The 14,569-nt window shown below is 35.6% G+C and overlaps 1 protein-coding gene across 6 annotated transcripts in view; it reads right to left on the bottom strand.

The window, feature by feature from the left end:
* The window catches only part of TANC2 (tetratricopeptide repeat, ankyrin repeat and coiled-coil containing 2), a 487,927-nt gene that overhangs the window by 427,990 nt on the left and 45,368 nt on the right, over positions 1 to 14,569 (bottom strand). The gene's annotated exons all lie outside the window — the stretch shown is intronic.

Below are 14,569 nucleotides of genomic sequence, written 5' to 3'. Positions count from 1 at the left end.
ATTGCATGCCTGTATCAAAACATCTCATGTACCCCATAAATATATACACCTACTATGTACCCACAAAAAGTAAAAACAAATAAAAATTTAAAAAGAAAAAAGAAAATTTGTCTATTCAAAATACTAAGAATTTAAAATTAATTATAAAGAATTAACTATGTTTACCCCATAAATATATACAACTATTATTTACCCATAATTAAAAATGAAAATTAAAAAATAATAAAAGTGCCAAACCAGAAAAAGATAATTAACTATGTTTAAATATATAGTACAAAACTGTAACTATATGACAAAAAAGACTACTAAACATTTAAATAATTCCTTAAAAGAATACAATACTTTTGACTACCCTAAGAAATAAAGGTAGATATCACTGAGGATGCACAACAATAGAAAACATAATTAGGCAGCTATAAATACTGTCTACCTTTCACTTGACTCTCCATTCTTGGACAATTTTCCCATCTGATGCACAAACACACACCACCCCCACCCCCAACCCCCCCGCCCACCACCACACACGCATTCTAGAAACTTATAGCACCTGCAGAATTTCCACTGGTCAAGTCAGAATTCTATCTGACAAGACTACGGCTATGCATGAATCCGTGCTTACTCCATGTCCCACTCCTACCAAAGGAAAACTCTCTGACTGCCTTGGATTACATCCTCTCTCACCTTCTCAAGAATTTTATTTTAAAAAATCTTCCTCCTTTTCTCTCAAACAGCTTTAATTTTTTTTCTCTCTCCTGAATCATTCCAATCATAACATAAACATATTTTAGTCTATCTTGTTCAAAAAGAAAGTCCCACTCTTTACTCCACCACAATTCAATGACTGCTCTTATATCCTCACTCTTCTCAACAGCAAAATTTCCCAAAAGTGTTGTAAGTACTTGGTGTGTCCAGCAGATTAAACAGAGCAAACATGAAGTGGGACACAGGTCAACAGAAAATATCCAAACCAAAGCACAGAGAGAGAAAGACAAAAATTTATAGAAAAGAGTACTAGATGCATATGGAACCACTGAAAAGTTCTAACATACGTATAACTGAAATTTCATAAGAGCGTGAAAATTGGGAAGAAGCAATATATGAAGTGTGAGCAACCAAGAATTGTCTAACATTAATTAAAGACATGCAGCCACATCTGAAAGAAGCTTGTCAAACTCAAGCGGAATAACTACAAAGAAAAACACTAAGCAAATCACAGCCAAACTGCTAAAAACTAAGACAATCTTTTAAACAGCCAGACCCCCCAAAAAACACATTTAAAGTAGCAAGAATCAACAGACTGAAAGATACTTTCAACAGAAATGATGAATAGCAAAAAATAATGACTTAAAAATTCTGAAAAAAAAAAACTGGCGCCAATCAAGCAATTTACTCTGTTTAAAAATATCTTTGCAAAATGAAAATCAAAAGAAAAAACAATTTATTACTAAAAGGGAGTTCTTCCAACAGAAGGAAAATGGCACTAGAAAAAAGCATATACGTGCAAAAAGGAAGAGCCACAGAAAGGGTAAACGTGGTCTTAAGTATTACTAAATCACGACTATAAAAACAATGATAGGCTGTTCTTTCAAATCTACAGATTTAAAATGCATGACAACAATAAAAAAGGAAGGAGTAGGGTAATGGAATTGACGTTTCTAAGATATCTGTATTACCCAAGAAGAGAAGTAATAATTCATGTTAGACTTCAATAACTCAAAAACTCATGTAGTAATCTCTAGGATATTCATTAAAAGGAAACTGAGGAGATAAAAAGGATAAGTAAAAACATTTGACTAAACCAAAGAAAGTAAGACATAAGAGAAAAAGTAGCATAGATCTGTGGATAAATGTAAGACAAATAGTAAGGTTTATAATTTAAACTCAAATTATATCCATTACTATGTTCAACACTCTAGTGGAAGACTATAAACATAGATGAACTGAATGCAAAATTATAGGAAAAGATATACCATTCAAACACCAACAAAAAGAAAGGTGGCATCACTATGCCAATATCAGGCAAAGTAGACTTAAGGCAATATGCATTACTAAAGAAAGGCATTTCTTCATAATTAAAAAGTCCTATCAACAAGAAGATAGCACAATTCTTTTGTCTATATTGAGACAGGGTCTCATGCTGTCACCCAGGCTGGAGAACAGTGATGTGATTATAGCTCACTGCAACCTCAAATTCCTGGGCTCAAGTGATCCTCCCACCCCAGCCACCCAAGTAGCTACAACTACAGGTGTGAGCTCCCACACACCACTAATTTTTCTCATTTTTTTAAAAGATGGGGTCTTATTATGTTTCCCAGGCCCAGTCTCCAACTCCTGGGCTCAAGCAATCCTCCCACCTCGGCCTCCCAAAGTGCTGAGAATACAGGCGTGAGGCATCTCATCTAGCCAAGATATCGTAATTCTAAATCAATGGACCCAATAAGAAAGCCTGAAAACATTTAAAACAAAAAGTATACAAAACTAAAAGGTGACAGACAAATCCACAGTTACACGGGAGACCAACACACCTTTGTCAATAGCTACAAGATCAAGTAGATTAAAAAAAAATTATGATATGTTTGAATTACACAATTAAATAACTAGACTTGAACATATATAAGCAAATTTCTCTTCCAAATAAAAACAAACTATAACACAAAACACATACCAAAATGGACCATATGTTAGGTCATAAAGTATCAGTAAATTTTGAAATCTTTCAGAGTATATTCCCTAACCACAAAGCAATTAAGCTAGAAGTAAATATTTTTTTAATCTAGAAAATCTCCTATTGCTTAAAAATTAAGTGATATACTTCTAAATACCCATAAGTTGAACAAAGTAAATAAATCACAACAGGTATTTTTAAATATTTGTAATGAATGATAATAAAAATGACTTATGGGAACTCATAGGATAAAACTAAAGCAATGGTTTTAAAGGAATTTATACCTTAAATGTATGTATTAGAAGTGAAGGATGAAAATCAGTATCTAAGCTATTTCAAAAAGTTCAAAAGCAAGCAACAAATAAAAACTCAAAGAAAGTAGAAGGAAGAAAAAGAGTAAAAAGAAAAAAATGAATGAAATAGAAAACAAATGCAAAACAGATAAAATCAGCAAAGCCACACATCAGATTTATGAAAAGTATTAAATCTGCTAAACCAAGGCTGATTGAGGAAAGAAAAAAGAAATCACCAATATCAGAAATGAAAAAAGGACATCATTTCAGATCCTTAATTTAAAAAATAAGATATTATGAACAACTTTATACCAAATATAACATTTAATATAAAATGTATAAATTCTTTGAAAAATATAACTTGTCAAAATTAACAAAATGTTGAGCAAAAAATATAAAATAGCCCTATCTCTATTAAAGAAATTGAATTTATCAAAACTCTTCACACACACACACACACACACACACACACAAACTATACAGCTAGGTGGTTTCGTTAGTGAATTCTATCAAACGTTTAAGGCACAAATAATACCAATTTTATAAAAATTATTTAAGACAATAAAAGAAAAAGGAAATACTTCCCAACACATTTTATGAGTATTGCATGATATTAATCCCAAAACCTTATAGATATTATAAGAAAAGAGAAGTGCAGACCAACATACCTCATGAACATAGACATAAAAATATCCTTAACAAAAGACACTGAGAACTCTACAATGTTGCTTAACAGTAACAAAAAAAATCATTAAAGACAACCTAAGTAAGTGGAGATATGCCATGTTCATGGATTGAAAAGTTGAATACTTACTGTTAAAATGTCACTTCTCTCCAAATTGTTCTAAAGAGATAACAATCTCAAATTCCAGCAGGCTTTTTTTTTTTATTTTTTAGAAATTGCAAAGCTGATTCTAAAGCACACATGATAATGCAAGGAAATGAAAACACCAAAGCAATGTTGAAAATCAACAAAAAGGCTTGGGCATTTATACCACCTGAATTCAAAATTTACTCTACAGCTCTTTCTTGTTGATGAGAATATGGTATCAACAGAAGTACTAACAAGTAGATCAACAGAATAGAACAGACAGTCCAGAAAAAGACCTACACTACATGGCCATTTGTTTTTGACCAAGTCATTAATAGGTAAAAGAAAGTATTTTCAACAAATCGTGGTGAAACAAAGAGACTATGCATTTTTTTTAAAAAAAATGACCTATATATCATGCTATTAAAATTAATTCAAAATAAACATCACATAAAAGCTAAAATTATAAAGATTTTTTTTAAAAAAATCCAGAGCAGTGTGAAGGAGGAGGCAATAACAACCTCCAGATCAACCAAAGCCCATGAGTCACTGCATCCCTGTGACCAGTGCCCACATCCCACCACTGATGCCACCATGCCCACGAGAAAGACTGAAGGGGACAGATACTAAACGAGATAAAGCCAACGTGAAGGATAAACCACAGAGAAAATCCACAAGGTTGTCTGCTAAACCTGCTCCTCTAAAACAGAGCCAAAGCCTAAAAAGGCCCCTGGTAAAGAAAGGAAAGAAGGTACCCAAAGGGGGTAAGGGGAATAACCCTGCAGAAAATGGAAATGCCAAAACAGAGCAGGCACTGAAAGCTGAAGGTGCCGGAGATACCAAGTGAAGTGTGTGCATTTTTGACAACTGTGTACCTCTGGTGACTGTACGGTTTGAAATACTATTTTTTATCAAGTTTTATATAAATGCAGAATTTTGTTTTCCTTTTTTTTTTTTTTTTTAAAGCTATGCTGTTAGCACACAGAACACTTCATTATTGCTTTTTGGGGAAGAGGCATATATCACTACTAGAATGTATCCACAGCTGGATTGATGTAAGGAAAACACCTTTTCCCTTCTAGTTTTAAGAAACTTCCTCTTGGCTCCCAGGAGGAAGGATTTCCTGACTTTGACACACACAGCCACCTTGGCACAAATGCCATGTGGTATGAAAAAACAAATTCATTCTTATGTCCTCTTCTCCCTTTCCACCTTCAGCACAGACTTAACTCCTTAGGCCCAAACACCTGTTGGGACCTGAGCCCCAGTAATTGGTTACCAGTGTGTCAGGCAATCTGAACCTTCCAGTGATGCCACTGAGATGGCGCCCCTCAAAAGAGCAGCAATTGAGGATATTCAGATAAATTTTGCCATTTTCATTTCACTACCTGAAACTCAGGGCTGGCTCAGGAAAAGTTGTTAAACAACAGCTAAATGTGAAATGTCAACCCTCCCTCTAAACTTTCCCTGTTCTGAGCATCAAATGAAGACTTCATGGGTTTTATAGTGGCTTTCTGATTTTTGGTGGTCCATCAAAGGAGGAGTCTGAAAGTTGTTGTATACTGTTAATGATTGTCTGCCCGTGTCCTGCCTGAAATACCATGACTGTTTCTGGGAAGTATCTTCAAGAAAGCAGAGTACAGTTTGAAAAAAACAAACAAATTAAAAAACAGACTGTCTCACTATTTACAGGTAGGCAAAGGATTCTTAGGAACATAGAAAGCAATAGCCACTTTAAAAAAACATATATTTGGAGGTTATTAAAAATTTAAAAACATCTGCTAAGATAACATTAAAGAAAACAGGCAAGCCACAAACTGGGAAAAATTATTCACAAAACATATATAACACAGGACTTACATCCAAGATACAGTAGTCCCCCTTTATCTGCAGTTTTGCTTTCCATGGTTTCGGTTACCCGCAGTCTAAAAATATTACATGGAAAACTGCAGAAATAATTCATGTTTTAAACTACACACCATTCTAAGTAGCCTGATGAAATCTCACACCATCCTGCTCCATTCTGCCTGGGAGGTAAAACATCCCTTTGTCTAGTTTATCCATGCTGTATATGCTACCTGCCCACTGGTCAATTAGGAGCCACCCTGGTCATCAGGTCAGTTATTGCATATAGCGTGTACAGGATTTGGTACTGTCATTTCAGGCATCCACTGGGGGGTGCATCTTGGAATGTGGATACGGAGGGACTACTGTATATAAAGAACACCTACAACTCAGTAATAAAGAGACAATCGATTTTCAAATGGGTAAAAGATTTGAACAGGTAGTTTTAAAAAGTAGATATATAAATGATCCACACCCAAATTATAAGGGCTCAACATTATATGCCATTGCAGAAATACAAATTATAATTAGCTATCCACTACACTCCCACCAGAAGAGCTAACTTTAAAAAGTTTGACAATATCAAATATTGATCACGATGAAGAGTAATTTAAACTCCAACACACTATTTTAGGAGTATAAAATGGTACAATGGCTTTGGAGAAAAATATAGCTGTTTATTATGAAACTTAGTATACACCTAATGCATGATTCCATCTCTACTATTTACCCAAGAGAAATTAAAACATATGTGCATAATGAAAAGACTAGTACAACAATTTTCATAACAGATTTATAATACCCTATACCTAGACTAGGTGTCCATCAACAGATGAATAATAAACTATGGGATATTCACAAAGAGGAATATTACTCAGCAAGAAAAAGGAGTGAACAACTCCTACAGTCAACACAGATAAATCACAACATGTAATATGCCAAGTGAAAGAACCTTTACATAGAAGCATATGCATTGTATTATTACATTTATACCAACTTCAAGAATAATCTATGCCAAAAAAAATCAGAATAATGGTTGTCTCTTGGGGGTAGATATGGGAATTAACTTAGAAATGGCATGAGAAACCTTTCTAGGATGATGGTAATATTCTACATGTTTTGAAGATGATTACTTTTTTCAAATGAAAAAAGTAAACAAATGCTAAAATCCACTTAATAATATTCATGCTTAAATAGGAGAAAGCATATAGATGTCTGCAGATTATTACTTTGAAATGCATCAAAAAATAAGGTGGATTGATGGACTGATGGAGGCATAGACAGGCAGATATGTGATGAATTATAGCAAAATAAAATGTTAACAGTAAACTCTAAGTAGTGGATATACATGCGATAACTAAAACTATTTAAAATGTAAATAATTGAGCTGTTAATGGCTTGGAGATGCTTCCCCACTTCTCCAGAGAACTGCCTTTGGCTAACTGGCACCATCTTGCCCAGAAAGCTTCATGCCTTACTACTTCTACCCTAGAGAGGTTCTCAGTCAATGACTAATTATTAATCATTGAGACACAAAAGACCAGCTTCCTTAATTCCAGGGGAGGGCAACTCTGTAGTATGATTTATGCTCCAAAACCATCACCCATATCTGCTTATGTGTTTTTCCCCAAATACTTATCTCCAAAAGACATCTTACATACCTGTTTGTCTTATCAGTTTCCCTACTAGAATATAAGCTCCAGGAGGGAACAGAAGATGCCTGTTTAATTCATTGCTACAGCCCTGTAAATGGAAAATAATACTTGATACACAGGAGGTGCTAAATATTTACTGAATTTATCAGTTACATATATTTTGTTTGTATACCACTGTCCATATCAAATCCCTTATAAAGAAATCTGGTGTTGGCCAGGCGCAGTGGCTTATACCTGTAATCTCAACACTTCGGGAGGTAGAGGTGGGCAGACCACTTGAGGTCAGCAGTTCGAGACCAGCCTGGCCAATGTGGTGAAACCCTGTCTCTACTAAAAAATACAAAAAAGTTAGCCAGGCATGCTGGCATGCGCCTGTAGTCCCAGCTACTTGGGAGTCTGAAGCAGGAGAATCGCTTGAACCAAGATGGCAAAAGGTGCAGTGAGCTGAGATCGTGCCACAGCACTCCAGCCTGGGCAACAGAGGGAGACTCCATCTCGAAAAAAAAAAAAAAAAAAAAGAAAGAAAGAAAGAAAGAAAAAGAAAAAAGAAAAACGAAAAGGAAACCTGGTCTTATTAATCTTTTTAACCACAACACCTAGTTCATGGTAGGCTCTCAACATTTCTTGAATGAGTAAATAAATTGAGCAAAGACACGATTCATCAGATTTACTGACTTAGTAAAGAAGGAGCATAATAAAAGTAAGTTTCATTGAGCAAGAAATGATTTCAAATCAACCAGAACAATGAGGACTACCTAGAGTGAATGTGGACCAGGGAATCAAGAAAAGGCATGAAAATTGTAGGAATAGTTCAAAATTTTATCTGAGAGAAAACCAAGAATATTCTAGGCTTACTTAGAACTTCTAACTCAAACTCTGATTATTTACACACAGTTGTTCAAAGTTTTGAAAGGAAAAAAATGAGCGCAGATTATCATTATCATAAAAACAGCAATTTATTACTTAAAATTTAATAAGAGTCAAAAAAAGACCAGGAGAACATACTTAAGTTGATTTAGGTAAAATATTTTGATGGGTGGCATAAATTATAGTGATGGCTACTTTTTGAAGATGTAGAGGGTTTGTTTTTTTTTTGCCAGTTCTAAAACATTTTTTAATTACTTTAATATATAGAAAAGTAAAACATAAAGCTACTCATCTCATAGTTACATTCTGATTAAATGATTTTCCTCAAGTTATTAACATACCAATAGAAAACTGATCATAATAAAATATTAATATAGAAACTCCACAAATTGAAGCTAAGTGGGAGAAGGCAGTTTGGTCTAATTGACACTAATGTAAATCTAAATTTTACCCTACTTTTCCACATTTTGTATCCAAATTTTAAAATGTTCACTCTCTCAGGAGGAATCATCAGATACATTCCTGGCAAGTGAAATATCTGGACAGGAAAACAACAAGCCATTCACAGGCCTCCAATCATTTCTAATTTTCTTACACTTAGCTGATTTGAACATTATGTTATCTACATGGTCCCTAAGCTTTTATGTTTGTGACACCCATTCTAAACCATTCAGGAGAAGTAACGACTTCTTAATGGTCCACCAAGGCCGGAGACTCAACAACCTATTACAATGTCTTCTTCTGCTATATTATTAATAGGCAATCAATTTTCATTTTCAATGTTCATCCCTCCTGTATATTTAAAGCCCTTTTCTTATCCTGTTGTTTAAAAAAAGTAAAACATCCCATGCATAAAAATGTTTATGTAATTAATAATGTAATCAAATTAACTATTAAGTACTTCTGTACTATTTTGATAATCATGACATCCTGTTAATATTTCCATTCTAATGCCAGCTTTTTATTTTAACTTATTATTGTAGATTCAAGGGGACATGTGCAGATTTGTTTTCTTGGTAAAATGCGTGTGACAGGGTTTGGCGTACAGATTTTGTCACTCAGGTAATAAACATAGTATCTAATAGGTAATTTTTTGATCCTCACCTTCCACACCCCTCCATCCTCAAGTAGGCCCTGGTGTGTGTTCTTCCTTTCTTTGTGTCCATGTGTGCTCAGTGTTTAGCTCCCACTTGTGAGAACATAAAGTAATTGTTTTCTGTTCCTGCATTAGTGTGCTTAGGATAATGGCCTCCAGCTCCTCTGTCCATGTTGCTGCAAAGGACATGATCTCATTCTTTTATGCCTGCATAGTATTACATGGGGCACATATACATTTTCTTTATCCAGTTTACTGCTGATGAGCATTTAGGTTGATTCCATGATGTTGCTATTGTGAACACAGCTATGATGAACATCCAAGCACATGTGTTTTTGGTAGAACAATTTACATTGCTTTGGGCATATACCAGGGATGTCCAGTCTTTTGGCTTTCCTGGGCCATAGTAGAAGAAGAATTATCTTAGGCCACACATAAAACACACTGATGCTAATAATAGTTGATTAGCTTAAAAAAAAAAGTTACAAAAAAAAAGCTCATAATGTTTTAAGAAAGCTTACAAATTTGTGTTGGTTATCTAAGTCTCTAATAATTTGTTTTATGAATTTGGGTGCCCGTGTGTTGGGTGCACATACGTTTAAAATAGTTAGGTCTTCCTGTTGAACTGAATCCTTTGCCATTATGTAATGCCTTTTTGTCTCTTTTGACCATTGTTGGTTTAAAGTCTGTGTATTAGGCTGTTCTTGCACTACTATAAATACCTGAGTCTAGGTAATTTATAAGAAAAGAGGTTTAATTGGCTTGCAGTTCTGCAGGCTGTACAGGAAGCACAGCTCCACCACCTGCTTCTGGGGAGGCCTCAGGAAGCTTTTACTCATGGCAGGTGAAGCAGGAGCAGCCACATGAAGTGGCCAGAGCAGGAGTGAGAGACAGCGTGTGTTGGGGGGAGGTGCCACATACTTTCAAATGACCAGATCTCTCAAGAGCTGACTCACTACTGTAAAGGTAGCACCAAGACATGAGGGATCTGCTCCCATGACCCAAATACCTCCCACAAGGCCCTGCCGCACCTCCAGCATTGGGGATTACCATTTAACATGAAATTTGGGCAGGGACAAATATCCAAACTATATCAGTCTGTTTTGTCTGAAATTAGAATAGGAATCCCTGCTTTTTTCTGTTTTCCATTTGCTTGATGGATTTTTCTCCATCCCTTTACTTTGACCCTATGTGTGTTGATATTGATATGTGTGGATTTGATCCTGTCATCATGTTATTAGCTGGTTATGATGCAGACTTGACTGTATAGCTGCTTTGCAGTGTCAACTGTCTATGTACTTAAGTGTGTTTTTTGTGGTGGCCAGTAATGGTCTTTCTTTTCCATATTTAGCACTCCCTTGAGGACTTCTTGTAAGGCAGGTCTGATGGTAATGAATTCCCTTGGCAATTGCTTATCTGCAAAGGATCTTATTTCTCCTTCACTTATGAAGCTTAGTTTGGCTACATAGGAAATTTTTGGTTAGAATTTCTTTTCTTTAAGAATGCTGAATATAGGCCCCCAATCTGTTCTTGCTTGTAGAATTTCTGCGGAAAGGTCTGCTGTTAACCAGGGTTCCCTTTTTAAGTGACCCACCCCTTCTTTCTAGCTGCCTTTAACATCTTTTTCTTTCAGTTCAACCTTGGAGATATCTGATGATTATGTGTCTTCGGGATATTCATCTCACATGGATTTTCTGCATTTCCTGATTTGAATGTTGTCCTCTCTAGTGAGGTCGGGGGAATTTTCATGGATGACATTCTCAAATACGTTGTCCAAGTTGCTTGCTTTCTCTCCCTCTTTTTCAGGGATGCCAATGAGTCATAAATTTGATCTCTTTACACAACTCCATATTTCTCAGAGATTCTGTTCATTCTTCTTTATTGTTTTTTCTTTATTTTTGTCTGACTGAGTTATTTCAGAGAACTGGTCTTTGAGCTCTGAGATTGGTTCCTCAGCTTGGTTGATTCTGCTGTTAATATTTGCAATTGTATTATGAAATTATTGAAGTGAGTTTTTCAGCTCTATGCAATCACTCTGGATCTTAAAATGGCCATTTCATCTTTCAGCTCCTGTTTCATTTTGCAGTATTCCTTATATTCCTGGTATTGGGTTTTGACTTTCTCCTGAATTTCAATGATCTTCCTTTCTAACCATGTTCTGAATTCTCTGTCATCTCAGCCTGTTTGCCAGCTTTTTAAAAAATATCTTTCTCTATATCCACTTCCTGCTTAAATGGTTTGATATTACTTTTATTCTCATTTTTGGTTTTGTGGTGGATTGGCTTATTCTTATTTTTGACCTGGTTTCCAGTCTGAGAAACAAGTTTCTTGACATTAGAACTATGCCAAATAAATAAATTATACCATTAAAATGCTTTAATAGTTTAAAGATTGAAGAAAATGTTTCAAATGGTAAGAAAATTAAAAATAATATAAAGTAATATATTAAGATATTGTCTGAAAGTCTCTAATTATAAAAATAGGACCACAAACTGATCCAAATGACGAACTAAGTATTATCTTTCCAGTCAATCCATACAATCTCCTTTTATGATTTTCTCCACAATAATAATTTGGATATGACCTTCAGAGTCCTTTTGAATACAAATCTGTTCATATAATTATAAAAAGTAAGCTACATATATTTAAAGTAAATGCTATCCATTTTCTAGCATTTGTCAACATAGAGCTTCTCCTCTGAGAAATTTCTGCAGAAGAATACAACATACACACACTAATGCATTTAATAAACACTTCCAATAACTTTTTAAACATTACAGATAAGATGCAGGGTTAATAACGCACACAATGAAAATATTGGTGGTGCACAGCTTTAGTCCCAGCTACTCAGGAAGCTGAGAGGCAGGAGAACTGCTTGAGCTCACAAGTTCAAAGTTACAGTGAACTATGATCACACCACTGCACACCAGCCTGGATGACAGAAAGAGAGTGAGACTCTGTCCTTTTTTTCTCTTTAAAAAAACAAAAAAAAAGAGGCTGGGTGTGGTGGTTCACACCTGTAATCCCAGCACTTTGGGAGGCTGTGGCAGGCAGATCACCTGAGGTCAGGAGTTTGAGACCAGCCTGGCCAACACGGTGAAACCCTGTCTATACTAAAAATACAAAAAGATTAGCCAGACGTGGTGGTGCGCACCTGTAATCACAGCTACTTGGGAGGCTGAGGCAGGAGAATCACTTGAACCTGGGAGGCAGAGGTTGCAGTGAACCCAGATCATGCCACTGCACTCCAGCCTGGGCAACAAGAGTGGAACTCCATCTCAAAAAAAAAAAAAAGAAAAAGAAAAGAAAATTTAGTGAATATCTGCTGAAAGCATGAGCAGCTCTAAAAAATACAATCACAAATAATCTCAAAAAAGACAAAGAGAGAAATAGAGAAGAATGGAAGAACTCAAAAGAGTATGTATTTAATCATACTGGGAGAAGTAAACAACCAATGACAAATGCAATAGTGTTAGTAAAAGAAAAACTTCAGTCAAATTAAATTTAAACGAGTTTAACTGAGCAACGAACGATTCACAAATCGGGCAGCTCCCAGAATCACACCAGATTCAGGGAGACTCCAAGGATGCTTCGTGGTCAGAACAAATTTATAGACAAAAAAAAAAAGGGAAGTGATGGACAGAAATCGACAGTGAGGTACAGAAACAGCTGCACTGGTTACAGGTTGGCATTTGCCTTATTTGAACACACAGCAGTCTATGAGTGGTTGAAACATGGCTGCTGGGATTTGCTAAGACTCAGCAATTGCTACAGGCACGTACTCCTAAGTGCGGTTTTTAATCATGTCTGCCTATTAAGCTGGGTTACAGTTTGTCCACAAGGACTCAAATTTAGAAGTACGGAGTCCTTCTCAGGCCATATTTAGTTTGCTTGAACAGTGTGAATGATGAGAATACTAGACCGAAACATAAATCTAGCATGAATTTGAGGCTTTTGGAAAACGTAAAAACTCTGTTTCAAAAAAAGTTATATACAGTAATAGGATCAAGCCAATACAAGAAAGACAAATCATTTGTCCACCATCTGGAAATTGCATGTTTTTTCCTCTGTGAAAGGCATGCTGAAGGACTAATAATTATCAAGAAAGGCCTTCTTTAAGTGTTGACTGAGATAAATTGCTAGATGCCTCAGATATATTCTAGGACATAACTTTGGAAGTTCTTATAATTACAGCAGTGCTATCACTGTTCATTGTGGTCTTGAACTCCTGGCTCAAAGGATCCTTCCATCTCAGCTTTGGAGTAGCTAGGACTACCGGAGCACACCACTATGCCCAGCTGATAATCTTTGGTAATTTCCCTAAAAGCAAAATTTTGAACTGCACTGAAAAGCTTCAAATTATGCAATCGCCTTCAAGACTGGAGGGCAAAGGAAGGAAATGGGACAATTAATACAAAAGTCTTGAGAAAGGGAAGTAACTGATGATGGGTTCCACAGTCAGCCTTGTATGTAGTACAAGCACTGCTTAAATTATGAATCCTCATTTTTGCAATACTTATTATCAGGTCATGTACTGCTTTCTCTTTCCACACCTTCAAAGCTCTTTCATACGGCACCTAAACTGCCCAGGCCATCTGGTGGCCAATACTGGGAGCTAGCTGACCCAGTGTTTCTTTACCTCAACACTCTCCACCAACCTTGTTCCCCATTAGACTAAATTGCCTAACTTCCGAATTTCAACTAAGTCAAGTATTTTATAAAATATTTTATCAAATATTTCCAGATAGATTTACAACTGAGTTCTCAATCCACCCCCGATTCTGGATCCTTACATTATGAGCTAAGAATTAGTATGTCCCCTGTTTGTCCACTCCAAACCAACTACAACTGTCAACATTATCTAAGCCACTGCAGGCTGGCCTTCCCAGGAAACAATGTGAGCCAGCCAGACAAGATAACAGGATTTATAAAAGGTCTTGAAAAAAACGGCTTTATTATTCTACAATGCATGTAAACTGTAAAAGAAAGAAAAACATCTGAAGAAAATGGAAACATGCTGGATTTATCTAAAAGAATGATGTAATAATGAAATAAGTGATCACCGTTTCATCCTTCTTCAGTTTTCTTATTGCTTTGCCCAAAGTATTGCATCATCTTTCAAGAAGATATAAAAGAAATACGACACATCAGCTTTGCAGCCTTTGTTAAAGCTCTTCATTTAACACAGTTAACAATACAAGAATTTTCATTTTCTACCCAAAATGTCAAAGAGAAGAATATTTCCAGAGGAAGATGTATCACAATTATTTTATCAGAAGAAGAATGCAAAAAGACAGATGGCAGTACTCCAGACTCTACTGATAAAGGTGAAATTAA

Source organism: Pongo pygmaeus, chromosome 19 (assembly GCF_028885625.2).
Source record: "Pongo pygmaeus isolate AG05252 chromosome 19, NHGRI_mPonPyg2-v2.0_pri, whole genome shotgun sequence".
In the NCBI taxonomy this organism is placed as follows: domain Eukaryota; kingdom Metazoa; phylum Chordata; class Mammalia; order Primates; family Hominidae; genus Pongo; species Pongo pygmaeus.
Note: the sequence above shows the minus strand (reverse complement) of the source record. Positions and strands in the feature narration are given on the sequence as shown.